General features: G+C 43.5%; 1 protein-coding gene across 9 annotated transcripts in view; it reads left to right on the forward strand.

Annotated features, from left to right (window-relative positions):
* Positions 1 to 14,891, forward strand: part of SOX5 (SRY-box transcription factor 5) — a 786,737-nt gene that overhangs the window by 489,211 nt on the left and 282,635 nt on the right. The window lies entirely within an intron of this gene.

Consider the following 14,891-nt stretch of genomic DNA (forward strand, 5'->3'; position numbering starts at 1 on the left):
TAATTTGTTCCGGAAGTCCGTTCTTAACCTGAGGTGCGCATTCCCTACATAGGCCTCCCGCGGCCCTGGAAGCGGATTGCGTTCATATCCTGGGGCAAAGTTCACAACCTGGGACACCTACTGCACTTCCAGGTTTTTGGAGTTCGTAACCCGAAGCGTTCGTAAGCAGGACTGTTCATAACCTGAGGTACCACTGTAACACTAATTTGTTTTTTGTACCCCATCCTTCTGGGTTACCCCAGCCACTCTGGGTGGCTTCCAATATAATATACAAAAGCACAACACAGCAGAACATCACACATTAAAAGCATCCCAATACAGGACTGCCTTCAGATGTCTATGGAAGGTGGTGTAATTATTTATCTTTTCAGCATCTGGCGGGAGGGTGTTCCACAGGGCAGGTGTGACTACCGAGAAGTCCCTCTGCCTGTTTTCCTGTAGCTTCACTTCTTGCAAGCAGTAACAACTAGAGGGCCGCAATCCTGGTTTAATGTTCTGTGAAAATGAGACCACCGTTTCTGTGTTCCAAATACAGAAGCAAACGTATTTGCATTCCTTGTTCTATCTCTCTCCTTTCCCCATAACACTAACTTTGGGTTGTAAGACATACGTCTATTGATTTTTTGCCCCTTCTATTTCAATAGACTGTTTGCATAGCTTAAGAAGGTTGAGCCAAATTGTACTCCTGATGTTCTTGGCTGTGACAATCAGTTCTGTTGGGTTTTCTGAGTAATTTTAGTTTGAATTGATTTGTATTGTATTGTAAAGTTCTTCACACTGTCTGTCATCGTGGATGACTCCAACACAGCTTACAAGTACCGTGATTTAATTAATAAATGCTGAATAGCACTTCTTCAGCACCCAAGTTGGAAACTGCAGCACAATATCCACAGAAACCCACAGGCACTGAGCCATATGCACCTGCATTGTGTCCAGTGGGGCTCCCAACCTACGGACAAAATAAGAGGGGTGTTCAAGTTCTTCACATTGGCTCACTGTGGCAGCACTGCAACAATTTGCTTCCAAATGTCACCTGTGTGTGGCATCCAGCACTGAAAGTTGTCTAGGCTTTGATGTAATTAGTGTCTTGTTCTTCCTTTGCTTATCCCTATTCCTCACTGGAGACAGGCTTGCCTGGGAACAATAGAAGGTTTCCAGGAGAGATTTCAAAATCTTCCTAACTTGCCTGCTCCTCAGTACTTTTCTGTACACCCTGTTTTCTGGTTAACCATTCCATTTTACACACTATTGAGAGTGTCACACAACTCGTTTTCTCTCCAAGTCAGCCTTCCCCAACCTGGTGTATTCTAGTAGTTGTGGACTATAGTTCCCATCAGCCCCTGTACTGACTGGGACTGATGATGGGCACTGAGGTCCAAACCATTTGGCGAATCCCGTACTGGCAAAGGTTGCTCTTAAGTCCCCTTCGGAAACTTCCTCCCCCCAGTGTGGTGTAGTGGTTAAGAGCAGTGCACTCGTAATCTGGTGAACCGGGTTCGCTTCCCCGCTCCTCCACATGCAGCTGCTGGGTGACCTTGGGCCAGTCACACTTCTTTGAAGTCTCTCAGCCTCACTCACCTCACAGAGTGTTTGTTGTGGAGGAGGAAGGGAAAGGAGAATGTTAGCCGCTTTGAGACTCCTTAGGGTAGTGATAAAGTGGGATATCAAATCCAAACTCCTCCTCCTCCTCCTCCTCCTCCTCCTCCTCCTCCTCCTCCTCTTCTTCTTCTTCTACCTTTTGCTTACCTGTTCCGCAGCTTGTACCCCCAGCTTAGTTTAGCTTAACCTGCCTGGTTCAAGTGGTTCTGTTCCAGCTGTATTCAGGATGGGGTGGGTGGGTGGGGGGAGAAAGAGATTGGAAAGAAGGGAGCAGGTTGAGAGAATACCATGTTGAGTGGGAAGCCATGCAAGGCTCCAGAGACTCCATTAAGCAAAGGTTACGCTTAGACATAAGAATAGTAACAGAGCTTATGCATTATCTGAGCTCCACTAAAATGAAAATGTATAGCACAAACAAAAGACTTACAGCTTTGTGAAGAGATGAGGGAAGAGGTGGGGTGGCGCAGAGTGAGAGAGAACCACAGAACATTGGGGCTTTTAAACAAATGTATGCAACAGAAAAACCTTTTCTTCCCTCCAGCCATTGTTCTATTGTCTTTCAAAGGCCATTAAAATGAACAGCAGGTTCTGATGAAAATTTCATTAAGCTCTAGTTAAATCATTATGAGGGTGCCATATTCATGCCTCGGCTTTTTCCTCCATCAAGGAGACACACACAAAAACCTGAATTAGAAAATGTGGTGGGTTTTATCTCAACTTCAACTCCCCTCACTAATAATAATAATAATAATGCAAGTCGGGAAGTTGGAAGAGGAAGAGGAAGGTTGAATGGGGATGCTGCGAAAGGATGTAACATTGGTGCATCTTCTTAGAAGTAAGGGGTAGTGAGTGAGAAAAAAATTAAAAGTATTAAAATGGCAGGGGGTGATATTTGCATTTTAAGACACCCTCGCCTTTTCTCAGACTGATACCACCCACCCACCCAGTTTAGAAAATGGCTAATTAACCATTCATCCTTATGTGAGGTGGAAGCGTGGTGGGTCTCAAAAAGGAGGGCTCTTGTTATCTGCAATAATTTATTTGCAATGGCGTTGGAGGTTTAGATTGTCTAGTTAAATAGAAAATAAAAGAGAAATCTCACCAAAGCGGAAAGATTTCATTTTGGGAAAGATAGTACTTGTCAGTGGACAGATCAGCACATAATATAATATTGGACTCTCAGTTGTATCAGCCTGTTACTATAAATGTAAAGCCCACATAGATCCCACATAGACAGCCAAATGATGCTGGAGTGAACACTAGCACCCTGGAGTAGCTTAGATGTCTGTGTCATCTTGCAAAGTGGTAAGGATAAATTTTATAATAAATCTGGTTTGAATATGTAGTATTATGCATGGTGAAATGCTTTTTCTCCTCCCTTCCCTTGAGACAATTGAGTAGAAGGTGGTTAATAAATTATCATTAGTTATCATCGATAATACTATCATTACATAATTAATAATAATAATAATAATAATAATAATAATAATCAATACTATTATTTCTGTACCCACTACAGTCCATCATAAATAGTCACAGAACCTCCTGTTCTTTCAGGAGAAGTTTTTTTAGAAGCATCTTCCTTGGTTCCACATTTCTTTGTTTTTCTTTAACCTTTCTAAAATACATACTATAACATTAAACCGTGCCAACTATGTCTCACTGAAATCTTGGTTCTAAACATGGTGCTTAGCTATGTTCTTGATGTTCACTGAACTGGGTAGAGACTCATTCAAGCTCAGAGCAGACCCACTGAAATCATGACCAACTGAAGTTACATTGATTTCAATTAGGCAACCCCCACTCATGAGTGTTCTACTCACACGTGTCCGCACATATGCGCGGGGCCGGGAAATATATAAATAGTGAGAGAGCTGGAGAGTCCTTGTGGCTTGTGGTGAGACCCTCCCTGGAGGGGAGGTAGGGTGGAGGAAGCCCCCAAAAGACCAGAGGTGCAGCAGAGCTTCGTTTACGCTGCTCAGCCACCCCGTCTAACAGCTGAGGCATGGGGTAGCACAGCAGCTGCAGCCGCTTCCTGAGTGTCCAACAGCCTCCAGCTGGCCCCAGAGCTTCAACACTAGTTGAAAAGAGAGTTGTGTGGAGATAGAGAGAAGGAAAGAGCTGGAGAGCAGGGGGAAATTGGCTTTAAAAGCTTTGTAGAGGCTTTTTAGAGGGTGCTCCCCATTTTACGTGGCTTCACTTATGCATGCAGGGGCCCGGAACACAACCCCCACGTAAGTAGTGGGGGGGACTGTATACTAAGGACTAAGTCTGGATCCATCCTATTGATTCCTGGTTGCCATCCAAGTAAGTCGTACTTAGAGCAGACCAACTGAAATCAACAAACTTAAGTTAGCCAATATCGATTTCAGCAACCCTTTTGCAGCAATGCCAAACACATGTATTGGTGAACAAGCTCCACTGAAAACCATTGAAATTATTTCTTGAGTGAACATGGATAGGATCGACTGACTGCAAAGTCTCTGAAATGCAGGTTGATTGAACAGTTGCTGACTTGGGCGATCCTGCGCAGCATGTGCATGGCTGCTTGACTGCACACTCAACTTCCAAATGTTCAGTGTCTGCTGACATTATACTTTGTGCACTTCAAGGCTTTCATGAGTTGATAATGGCGATCAGATGCTGAAATGTCCATGCACACTGAAGGAAAAACAAAACAAAACACTGGAACAATGCAGCAGCAATGCAGTGGTGTTCCATTATAGCCGCTAAGATGTGTCAACTGAACTTAAAGGTAAAGGTAAAGGGACCCCTGACCATTAGGTCCAGTCGTGACTGACTCTGGGGTTGCGGCGCTCATCTCGCTTTATCGGCCGAGGGAGCCGGCGTACAGCTTCCGGGTCATGTGGCCAGCATGACTAAGCCACTTCTGGAGAACCAGAGCAGCGCATGGAAACGTTGTTTACCTTCCCGCCAGAGTGGTACCTATTTATCTACTTGTACTTTGATGTGCTTTTGAACTGCTAGGTTGGCAGGAGCAGGGACTGAGCAATGGGAGCTCACCCTGTTGTGGGGATTCGAACTGCTGACCTTCTGATCAGCAAGTCCTAGGCTCTGTGGTTTAACCCACAGCGCCACCCGCGTCCCTCAACTGAACTTAGGAAGTCCAAATTCAAGCTACGTGGAAGAGTACTTCTTCACTTCATAATCCATGAAACCAAAGCATTTCCATTGCATGTAGCACTAGATAACTGGGTTGTGGCTGAAAATGGCAATCTCTTCCAGTTGAGACGCTCCAAGAATTCGGTCTGATCCATGCCACCTCAAACTTGTGTGAATCAGAATCTGCAGTTAGTCCAGAATGCTGCAGCACGATTGCTGACAGAAGTGAAAACTTATCAACACAGAACAGAGATCTGCACTGGTTGCTGATTTGCTACCCGGCCAAGTTCAATAAGTTTCTGTTAGTATGTAAAGCCAGTTTACCTGAGAGATTGCAGAATGGGCACAGTGACAGGAGATACATAATTCTCATTCTGCATTTGTGTGGAATGTCCTGGCATTAGGCAAGCACCTTCACTGTTCTCTTTTTGGTGCCTTCTAAGAACACTTTTTGTATAGACAAGCCTACTCATATATGCATGATAATTACAAATGTTTTGATCTGTTTCTAACTTACCACTGATTTTCATCATTATTTGATGAAAGTTTTGAAATAGCTGTTTTTAACTGATTTTATTGTTAATTTTATTGTTGCATTCGTTTTTGTAAACCACTTTGAAGCAGTTTTTTCAATAATCAAGTGATATAGAAGTTTTGTGAAATAAATAAAAATACATAAAAATAGGCATTTTGAAATAAATGTTAGAAATGTGTGTGCTGAAAGGAAATAAAAGGAAATACTTTTAAGGACACACATTTTAAAGCATATTTAAATGTGATATTTTATAATAATAATAATAATAATAATTTATTATTTATACCCTGCCCATCTGTCTGAGTTTTGTGAAGAAATAAATCATATATATATATATATATATGATTTAACGACTTAAAGCACAGTTACAAATGACAAGCATAGAATGTAAGTTGACACAAAGAGTGCACCAGCAAACTAGGTGCACTTTTTGTTTACAAAAAAAGAAGACAGTCGCAAAAAGGATGGGAGAAAATTAGTTTTGCAGACTTAGCAGGCTATCACCCCCACTTCAATATTTTAGTGCCACAAATTGTGGTGTAGTAAGTCTCCCCAAAACAATCTCTGTGGTTTTGGGGGCACCAAAGTCCCTCTCTGTCTTGCTCCATACACAATGGAAGCTGCACAGATTCCATCAAATCCACCAACCGGCTTCACTCTCTTTAGGACTCTGCTACACTGCGTTAATTTGTTGGCTATTGTCCATGCCCAAACTTTGCTCCACCCACCCAGTAAAGCAAATGGTGTGTTGTATCGAGGACAAATTAATGTAGAAGTGGACTTTATTGGAATGGACTTATGGGTTAACACAGGAGAAAGTGGCACAGACCAGACATAGGCTGTTTTGCCCATCTCTAGATGGGGCCTCATCAAGTTGTCTCTTCCCATAAAAGCCAAAGATATGGCGTGCTGGAGAAGAACACGAGAAGAGCCCTGCTGGATCCTGCCAAAGTACCATTGAATCCTGTTGTGGAGGGCCATAGTTGAGTGTTAAGGAATCTGTGTCGCATACAGGAGGCCCCATGTTCTGTCCCTGGCATCTCCAGGTAGGGCTGACAATGTGCCATCCCTGAAACCCTTGACAGCCTGCCAGTCAGTGCCCACAATACTGACCTAACTGGACAAATTTTCTGACTCAGCTTCCTATGGTCTCAGCCAGATGCATAACCTAAGTGTAGCTGCATTCTCCACACCAGCATTTCCTAGCAACTGGCATTCAGAGGCGCAATATCATTACCTGCATCATAGGTTTTCCTAACTAGATATTATGAATAAAGGAGGGAAAATGAGATATGGGTCTGCCGTTTTCTGTGGCAGACCTATGATCTTCATTGCATCTAATTGCATCCTAAACCCGTACATTAAAACATAAATTTGTCTGCCATTCCAATAACCTTATATTTGTACATTTAGCCGCTGCACATTGAGATATATTTTTCAATGCGTCTGATGACCAAGCACTATAATTTTCAGTATTGCACCTCTCAGAATATGCCAGCAAAGTTGTACCCAATCAAGAAAGTAGTATTTTATCAACCAAAGAGGTATGTTAAGAGGATATGCTTCAGAATAAGTTACAAAATAAGGGCAAAGCACTAATGCATACACTTGCACAGGGTGAGAAAATTGATCAAGCTGGAGATTGTGATGACTTGGGGTTGCCTACATTGGTTCAGGGGTGTTGCTCTATGGGAAGCTATGGTTTGAATAAGACAAGAAGTAATAAATTAAGTCTCATGTGGGATAGCAGGTTGGGACACACGCAAGTCTTGGACACAGTAATTCTTTATAGGCTCTTCTGAATGAAGCCCATTTGTTTTCTCAATGTCAAGCATAACTTGAGAATCAAGCTTCACACTGGGAGGGATGTAAGTAGGCAACATTTTCCATTCTGCCCTGGATTTGTCCTCTTCAGCACTATTTCCATTCTGCTGTGGATTGTTGGCTGCCAAAAGCGACATTATTCAACTCTCTGTCCACGGTGGCAAAATTGCATCATTACGTTGTTCCACCCCATACATTTTAGTGCAAAGGAAATGCAGTGCAAATGTGTGGGGTGTGTGGATTCAGTTGTGTATCATTTGTGGGTTGAAAGCAGCAACAACATGGGACAGATAAACCCCTTCCATTTCAAATCCTCTGACATTTCTAAACCTCCCGATAGAATGAAGTTCTCCACTTGGAAAACCATTTCCACTTGGAAAGCCTCATATAATTCCTTGCAGCTTTAAAAAAGATGCTCTATTTCATGCCACTTTCTCCAGTGTCTCTCCCTTGTTTCTCTCTCTCCATGATATCTCGTGAGATGTTGTCTGCTGTAGCTTCCCTGTCCCTGCCTCCTTCCCTTATTTTTCTCTGTCATTGTTTGGCTACTGCTTAATGTGAGCAGATAGTGCAAATCTGAGCCATTTCAGCCAAGTGTTTTTGTGGACATAGAATCTGGAGAGTTTGATTTCCCACTGATGCACTCTACATCAGTGCTACTTTAGCATCCATACCCCCCAAAGGCATAAATCTATTACTGAAGTCACCCAGTGTTATTGTAAAGGAAGCATCCTCCTCTCTCTAACTTGGGTTTCAGGAGAAGAAGAGTCAGTCCCCTTCTATTTCTGGTGTACAATAATGAAGATAATGGGAGTGGGTTGGGAGAAGGCTTATAGGTTGTGACAGACCTCCAGCCCTTACACTGTGGGTTGGCTGTTGACCATGGCATTTCTCTTCCAGCTAAAATCATTAGTGGGAAGAGATACAAGCATGTTTTCCCCTCCTCCTGTTCTCTCGCTCCAGGAGGACAGCCTTCTGTGTTCTTCCCAGGCCCAGAAGGCAGATGAAACATGGGGCATGGCACAAGTTCATAATAGAGGCAGATTAAGGGCAGCACAACCGGCTCCGCTGCACTGGGCACCAAGCCTAGGGGGCGCTGCAGGGCGTTGCAACTATGACATAGTGAATTGAGCAGAATGGAAGGCGAGAAGCAGGGGCAGTCCGGAATTTGGCCTCGCACAGGGTGCCACTGAAATTTGATTGACCAAAGTCTGCTCCTGTTCATAAGAGCAAATAAAACCCCCAAACAACCACTTGGCTTTTGCTTAGTTTGGTTGGGTTGTGGGTTTGTTTTTTTTTACTATGTAGCCTTTTATCTCTTTCCAGATAGACTGAAATGTCCAGCATGGATGATGTAATTCACCATATTAACTTTTGCAAAATGTTATAAAATATAGAAAGCTTTTATTTTTACAAACTAATTTGTCATGCTCATCATTAGTTCAACTTCCTAACGTTGTAGAATTAAGTTGTGGTTTTCAACTCCCTACACTGGCTGGAGTTGCAGGCAGGAGTCTTTTCTCAACCCTAGCTGGCGATGCTGTTGGGGATTGATCCTGCGGCCTTCTGCATTCAAAGCATGTGCTCTCTGCCATTGAGCTATGGCTCTTCCTCTCGTACTCATTTGAACTGCAGCTTATATTTCCTTCATAAGCGCTGCAAACACCATCCTTTATTATACCAAGCTTGTGCGTATAGAACTATTTTATGGTGAGAGTAATGATTAGGGTCTTAGCCAGAAACACCTCAGGGGTCAGCAAACTTTTTCAGCAGGGGGCCGGTCCACTGTCCCTCAGACCTTGTGGGGGGCCAGACTATATTTTGGAGGGGGGGAAATGAACGAATTCCTATGCCCCACAAATAAGCCAGAGATGCATTTTAAATAAAAGGACACATTCTACTCATGTAAAAAAACACTGATTTCCGGACCGTCCACGGGCCAGATTTAGAAGGTGATTGGGCCGGATCCGGCCCCCAGGCCTTAGTTTGCCTACCCATATCTTAGTTCTTAGGCATATCTCCCAGGAGTATTCCCATTTACATTCACATTACAAATCAGAACACCTATAGGATTTGTTTTGCAGAATTTCTGATATCTCTGTGATGGAATGTAGAAGAAGAGAAGGACCGTATTAGATTCTGACAACCTTAGTTGAAATGAGAACTGCCCATATCCCCTAATACTATCAAACTTTTTAATCACCATCTCTTGTTAGGGAATCAAGAGGTTTACCTCTTTCATGAGCCACCGGTATTCCAAAGGAGATCATTAATGGACACAACAAGAGAAGGCCCTTTGAAATAACAGGTTCTTTTTTTGGCGGGGGGGGGAGAGATCTGATGAGGTGAAGAAGGAAAAAAGAGGGGAGGGGTGAAATAAAGCAATGAGAACCTGGGGAAAAGCCTCGGGATACTCTAATTGGCTGAGGTTTGAGTCTCGTTTGTTTGGTTCATCCTCACCTTCGCCTTTGACGAAGCCTGCACTAAAGAGACTTTGTAAATGCTTTTTCTACTGAAGGAGAAACAAGGGTACTTTGCAACTGAGGGCTTTCAAGTTTGGTTCCCCACACTCTTCCGCTGCTGGGAAGGGTGCTGCACCACCGCCACGTTTCTCCTCAGCGCAGCTTTATCCTGGGGGTGGGAGCTACAGTGGGGGAAAAACCAACAACACCAACCTGTGTCTCATCTTGTAGAGCAAGCCAGCGCGTAACCCCGGAGCCCCTTTTTCTCTCTCAAAAGCACCACCATATGGAGATGCACAAACACACAACTGATGATTAAAGAGGAAGGGGTGGGGAGGGAGTTAAGAGAAAGGAAGACGTACGAGAACAGGAGCCATGCCTGTGCAAAAAAGGAAGCCCTTAAATGCTGTGGTGGTGTTATTGAGGGTTCTGACGTTATGATGGAATGTGTGCAGTTTGAAGCCTTGCCAATTCCTCCTGCTTCAAAGCGGTTGGCCCATTTGTCACCTTCAAGAGTTCTCCCCCCACCATCTACTAATAATTGAATACTGAGAGTGAAAAGTTGATTCCAGTCGATGGTTCTTTTTTGTTGTTGTTGCTGCTGCTGCTGCTCCCCTTACCTATTCGTTGTTGCTTAGAATGCTTTCCAAGCCTCTCTTGCTTTACATCCTCAAAAGGTTTGGAGCATCTGTAGGTTTTGGTTTTCTGGGCTGATAAAAGACAGCTAAGATGTTGATAAGGCATCTTCAAATGCAAAAGAAACTAAAGGGGGTCAAGTGAGAGAGTTTGTAGTAAAACTTTGCTTTTGGCTGAAAGGCTGTTTTCGTCTGCCTCTTTTCCTCTGTGTGATGGAACGAAAGTGGCTTCTTATAGTTCAGCAATTAATGACTAGGGCTGCTTTGCCCAGTTAAAGAACTCTTACATTGACTGGGCGTATGAGTTCAGGCTGTTACATTATTAGAATCATAGAGTTGGAAGTGCCATCCAGCCCAACCATGCGTGAATCACAGCTACAGAAACCTTGATATATGACCATCCAACTTCTGTTTAAAAACCTCTAAAGGAGGAGAGTCAATGACCTTCTGCATTAGACTGCCCCACTGACTTGTCATCAGAAAGTCTTCCCAATGTTTGGTTGCAATCTCCTTCCTTATCATTAAAATCCATTGCTTTGGGCCTTACGCTCTGGAAGAGCAGGAAAATAGGTTTATTTCTGAGCCCCAGCAATAGGTTGGACAATCTAGGCTAGGATTTCAATCCTAACCTCTCTTCACAGGGAGTAAGCAGCGCTGAATTTCTGTGTGTGATCCAAGGGAGAGTGTCTCTCCTTAAAGTGATACAGTGGACGCTCAGGTTGCGAACGTGATCTGGGCGGGATGCATGTTTGCAACCCGCAGCATCCGCAACCCACAGCGGCCCATCTGTGCACACACAGGTTGTGATTCGACGCTTCTGCGCATGCGCATGCACGACCGCCGAAACCCCGAAGTAACCTGTTCCGGTACTTCCGGGTTTCGGCAGTCCGCAACCCGAAAAACACAACCTGAAGCATCTGTAACCCGAGGTATGACTGTACTAATAATCCTGTTAGATTTATATTCCATTCCCTTCAAGGTGGTGTACGTCATTGTTCTCTCCCCCCCTCCATGTTATCATCACAACAACCCAGTGAGGTAGGTTAGGCTGAGAGAGAGTGTGACTGACCTAAGGTCACGTGGTAAGCTTAATGCTTGTGTGGGGATTTGAACCATGGTCTCCCAGGTCCGAGGGGACGCGGGTGGCGCTGTGGGTTAAAGCCTCAGCGCCTAGGACTTGCCGATCGAAAGGTCGGCGGTTCGAATCCCCGCTGCGGGGTGCGCTCCTGTCGCTCGGTCCCAGCGCCTGCCAACCTAGCAGTTCGAAAGCACCCCCGGGTGCAAGTAGATAAATAGGGACCGCTTACCAGCGGGAAGGTAAACGGCGTTCCGTGTGCTGCGCTGGCTCGCCAGATGCAGCTTGTCACGCTGGCCACGTGACCCGGAAGTGTCTTCAGACAGCGCTGGCCCCCGGCCTATAGAGTGAGATGGGCGCACAACCCTAGAGTCTGGCAAGACTGGCCCGTATGGGCAGGGGTACCTTTACCTTTACCTCCCAGGTCCTAGTCCAACACTCTACGGTGCTGGGTCACTAAAAATGGTGATTGGTAGCCACAGTTTTTATAAGACCACAAGAAGAGCCTTGGAAGAACCTTGGAAGCTCTATCATGTTCCCCACAGGTGTCTCCAGGAAGCCTATATTAAGGACACAAAAGCTAATTTCCGAGCAGTTCAGAGACTTAGCATATAGCCACCATGGCTAGTAGCCACTGATCAGGGCAAATTTCTTCATTGATTAAAAGTTACATTAATTGATCTAGCATATGAATTAACAAATGCTGCATCCTTATTAATTATAATACAAATGAGAGATGCTAGCGTAGTCTGGCCGGTTCCATTTCTAATGCAGATGTCTTTAATTCTGCCACTGCAAACAGTGGCCCCGGTCCCAACTCCTATCCAATTTGCACTCTGTCTGGGAGCTCAGAAATGATCTGTGGGCAAACTCTTAGCACAAGCTAGGCAGGTGGATGGGTGTGGTAGAGCCAGGATTAAGAATGGAGGAGGTCAGCTGAATTGGCATTCCCACTGAAAGCAATCGACAGGACTTGCTTTTGATTTATATTACAGCTTCTAAAACCATTGGGTACCCAGCACTCTTTGTGGAGTTTCCATGGATTTCTTAACATTATTGGGTAAGGAAAGAAAGTAAGTCAACAGAAAGTTGGAGAGAGGTCTTGATCACCCTCTCATAACTATCAACTGCCCCAATTAAGTCCGGACAACCCAAGAGTGTCACCGGAAATACATGTGTCTCACTTTTGGTCATCAACATGTTGGAGGATATGACATCCCATTTTATTAACACAGATATTAATTACTTGCAGGTCCCTACATATGTATCCCCTCAACAGCAAAGTCCAAGCAAGGGCTTGTTTTTTGCACCTCCAGACATCTGACAGGCTTGAGTTACAGGGTGCTAGATTTTGATTGAACACTGGAGGGACAGTGGGCACAGTTTAATATACACATATAAAATCTGTTTAAAACATACCAATAATTATAATTAAGTTATTATTTGGTTGTTTCGTTTGTCCAATTCCCCCCACCCCCACTGCTAATGACCCTGGAGGCGCCTTCGTTGAGGAGGATCTTATTTTTACCCCTTACCTTTGGTTCGTGGCAGGGCTGGGAACCTTAATCAGCCTGAGGGCCGGACACCAGCATGGGGAACCTTCTGTTTTTGTTTTTTTATATATAAAATATTTATTGAGATTTTACAAAAACATAGGTTTAGATAATACAAAGAAAAACATAGTAAAAGAAAAAGGAAAAAAAAACAGAAACATACAAAAATTCATAAAAAATAAAAATAAAAATAAAAATACAAGATACAAAAAAAACAGATAGATAAAAAAGAATTAAAAACAAATCCATTTTTTATAACTTTAAATTCGTTAGCTTGTTTCCTTGACCTCCTCACAACTCCCCTTTTTGTATTCCCATTTAAGTAATCAAGTCAGCAAATCCTTACCCTCTTTCGTTTATCTTAACTCTATAGCTTAACATATTGTACCTCTATATTTTCATCCTTTATCAATTCATTTTTGCATATTCTCATAACTTTGTTGCTAATGCCACTTATTTTCAATCCAACATCATTTTTTAACATTCATTAATTTTACAGTGTTTCTGAAGATAGTCTTTAAATTTCTTCCAGTCTTCTTCCACCAACTCTTCTCCCAGGTCTCGGATTCTGCCAGTCATTTCCGCTAATTCCATATAGTCCATCACCTTCATCTGCCACTCTTCCAGGGTGGGTAAATCTTGTGTCTTCCAATACTTTGCAATGAGAATTCTTGCTGCTGTTGTTGCATACATAAAGAAAGTTCTATCCTTCTTTGGCACCAATTGGCCGACTATGCCCAGGAGAAAGGCCTCTGGTTTCTTCAGGAAGGTATATTTAAATACCTTTTTCATTTCATTATAGATCATCTCCCAGAAAGCCTTAATCTTTGGGCACGTCCACCAAAGGTGAAAGAATGTACCTTCATTTTCTTTACATTTCCAGCATTTGTTATCGGGCAAATGATATATTTTTGCAAGCTTGACTGGTGTCATGTACCACCTGTATATCATTTCCATAATATTCTCTCTTAAGGCATTACATGCCGTAAATTTCATACCGGTGGTCCACAACTGATCCCAGTCCGCAAACATAATGTTATGACCAATATCTTGTGCCCATTTAATCATAGCAGATTTAACCGTTTCATCCTGTGTATTCCATTTCAACAGCAAGTTATACATTCTTGAAAGTATCTTAGTTTTGGGATCTAACAATTCTGTTTCCAATTTTGATTTTTCCACCTGGAAGCCAATTTTTTTGTCCAAATTATAGGCCTCTCTTATTTGATAATAATGAAGCCAGTCTCGCACTTTATCTTTTAATTTCTCAAAACTCTGCAATTTCAGTTTATCTCTTTCTTGTTCCAAAATTTCCCAATATTTCGGCCATTTGGCCTCCATATTGAGCTTTTTCTGAGCCTTCGCTTCCATTGGTGACAACCACCTTGGGGTTTTATTTTCCAGTAAGTCTTTGTATCTTATCCAGACATTGAACAATGCTTTCCTGACAATATGGTTTTTAAATGCTTTATGTGCTTTAACCTTGTCGTACCACAAATATGCATGCCACCCAAAAACATTGTTAAAACCTTCTAGGTCCAAAATGTCCGTGTTCTCAAGAAGCAGCCAGTCTTTCAACCAGCATGGGGAACCTTCTGGGGGCCAGTGGTGGGTTGGGACAGGGGGGAAAGTGTGAGGAGCAATGAGCATAGATTGCATACCAGCTAGATGTTTCCATCCACACCTCTCTCCATCCAACCATCCAGCCACCTGAGCACGCAAGAAGCACTATGACACTTCGTTGGCACATTCCAGGTGGGCAAAAGCACTTGAGGAGGACATAGAGCAGGTCAGAGAGAAGGCATGGCCTGGGCAGAGTCTCAGGGGCCACATAAGGAGACCCAGAGGGCCGCAGGAGCTTCCTCACCCCTCGATTATAGCATCCAGTAGCCTTGATTATACAATTTAGTATTGGCTCTTTCTTCCCAGATGCTCACGCCAACTGAGCATCTTCCCAAGTACCCAGCAGCGACCCGGCCTGAGGTTGATTTCACGCTGAGTGTCTTTTGACAGAAGCCGTGAGCCTTGCTTTCCAGGTTGTCTTCTGAGGCGCCTCTGACCTGGCATGTTAATGTGCAAATATTC

Source organism: Podarcis raffonei, chromosome 10 (genome assembly GCF_027172205.1).
Source record: "Podarcis raffonei isolate rPodRaf1 chromosome 10, rPodRaf1.pri, whole genome shotgun sequence".
Lineage (NCBI taxonomy): Eukaryota > Metazoa > Chordata > Lepidosauria > Squamata > Lacertidae > Podarcis > Podarcis raffonei.